The sequence below is a fragment of the Magnolia sinica genome, chromosome 1 (assembly GCF_029962835.1).
Source record: "Magnolia sinica isolate HGM2019 chromosome 1, MsV1, whole genome shotgun sequence".
Lineage (NCBI taxonomy): Eukaryota > Viridiplantae > Streptophyta > Magnoliopsida > Magnoliales > Magnoliaceae > Magnolia > Magnolia sinica.
The window spans coordinates 138,397,449-138,399,518 of NC_080573.1; the positions used below are offsets into that span (position 1 = coordinate 138,397,449).

A 2,070-nucleotide genomic window follows, 5' to 3' on the forward strand; every position below is an offset into this window, starting at 1 on the left:
AAAACTTACCAACAGAATGTGGCTTAATTGGTATGCCAGCAATTTATTTTGTTCAAGGAGGAGGTTATTCCAATAGAGTGTTATTGTTCAAGAATGAGGCTCCGCCGTCCTGTCCAGTAGAGGCAAAGGAACTTTATTAAACCATTTTGGTTTGTACTTGAAAAGCAAGCTGCTTTTATTCTTGTCATGGATGATTTGTTTGGATGCACATAGTTGATTGCAAGAATATGATGTTATTAAAAAATCCTCGTCTCTTGATTGAGCTGAATATTTACATTCATTTCTTGTGTGTGGAAAGCATTTGATATATGGGTGTTCAGTTGAACATAATTGCAATAATTCGATCTGTTGGGTCATCCATGTAATCGAAAATTACAGTGAGTCTATGACTCTAAATTGCAATAATTGCATTCTTCGGTCATAGCATTCACTTCTAATTCCATCCTTCCTCGCCTTGCCATTCATCTATCTCAACATCCTTGTTTAGCTACACATTATATAAACATTTTGTTGTCTAACATTCTGTTCTATAAAAGCATGGCTGATCTGATAGCTGTCCTATAAAATCTCCCCTTCATTTTGATTGGTATGCAGGGATCGCGCATAAATTTCTGAAGCTCATCTCTCTTTCATCTACCTTCTCTAATTCAATGAGCAACATTCTTCTCAATCTCTCCGTCGTCATGAATTATTGACCCAAGATGTCAGAAATGGTCATCTTGGGTTACCTTGTGGCAATCAATCTTAATTAATTCCTCACTTTGCACTCATATCATTACTAAAATTGCTAAAATTGCATTCCACAAACTCTATTTTTATCCCATCATTTTTGAAACTTTAGATTCTGAAACATCCCTCCATATTTCCAACTTTTAGGCATATATAGGACAAATTAGGATGGCACATTAAAATACCCATATTGATGCCTGCAGGCTTAGTGACCCTCTTATTTAGATGGTCACATTTTCGTTGAATGCAGACATAAAAAGCTTGAGATTGGTTCGTGCTGAAAAATGGATTCACTTTCAAGGCTTGGTGACTTTTGCCTTTACATCATTCCCATTACCTATTTATTTTTCAGATTGTGAAGGAGACTTGGGTACGGGCTGGACGGTGTGTTAGGGATTTCACTCTCTACACTGGCTCCCTTGGGACAGCATTCTTACTTTTCAAAGCATATGAAGTCACCAAGAACAAGAATGATCTCAATCTCTGCATTGAAATTGTGAGGGCTTGTGATACTGCTTCACGAGAATCAAGGTACTTGTGTGAATCTTTTTCTTAGTTAATTTCGTATATCTTTCACCTATCTTACTCGATTGATGTGAATCTTTGCATAGGTACAATATCCAGGCTATCTCTAAAATGATTCTGAAGAATGTTTAGTATGAGAAATCATTGAAAAACTCTGCATTGATCTTTCAAAATAAAATAAAAAATATGCATTGCCTGGGTGACTATATGGTGTAATAACAAACGATCTTGGGATATGCTGTGGATTGTGCGTGAAAGGAGCCTCTAGAAGGAGCATTTTGTTTTAAGGTGGACCTTGACGGGTATTGCACTATTATCATCATGCTGCTTACTGTGTGCATCTTTGTATATGCAGACATGTGACATTCATCTGTGGTCAGGCTGGTGTGTGCGCCCTTAGTGCCGTGGCTGCAAAGAACGCTGGGGATCATGCACTGCTCAACCACTACCTATCCCAGTTCAAAGCGGTAATGCTTTGAAAATTTGTTGGCTAGAAAGTTAGTAATGGTTGTCTTCTTGAGCCGAAAAAGATATTTATGCGGTAGTAAACCATTGTTTCTTTGTTTGGAATTCTAAATGCTTATTGGTTACCCTTGTAACTCTTGTGTACTATCCATTTTTTGTTCCTCATCAGATGTACTACCTCATTTGGCCATCACTTCTCTTGGGGGTTTCTGGACTGTGTATGAATTGCCACTTCATAGGGTATGGTCGTGAAGGAAATCATCAAGGATGGAATACGATTAGCCAACAAGGGTAGTTGCCCATTGATGTACGTAGCATTTATTTCGGTCCAATAAAGTCAATTCATCATAA

General features: G+C 37.8%; 1 long non-coding RNA gene across 3 annotated transcripts; it reads left to right on the forward strand.

The window, feature by feature from the left end:
* Nucleotides 1–972: 972 nt before the first annotated feature.
* LOC131221275 (uncharacterized) lies at nt 973–2,070 on the forward strand. Of its 3 annotated transcripts, none has more exons than XR_009159191.1 (3): nt 973–1,260; nt 1,610–1,795; nt 1,889–2,070. It is a non-coding gene; the product is annotated as an uncharacterized LOC131221275 (long non-coding RNA). The 3 variants fall into 3 exon arrangements; XR_009159206.1 differs by having other exon boundaries at nt 975–1,260; nt 1,610–1,755; XR_009159184.1 differs by having other exon boundaries at nt 1,004–1,260; nt 1,610–1,721.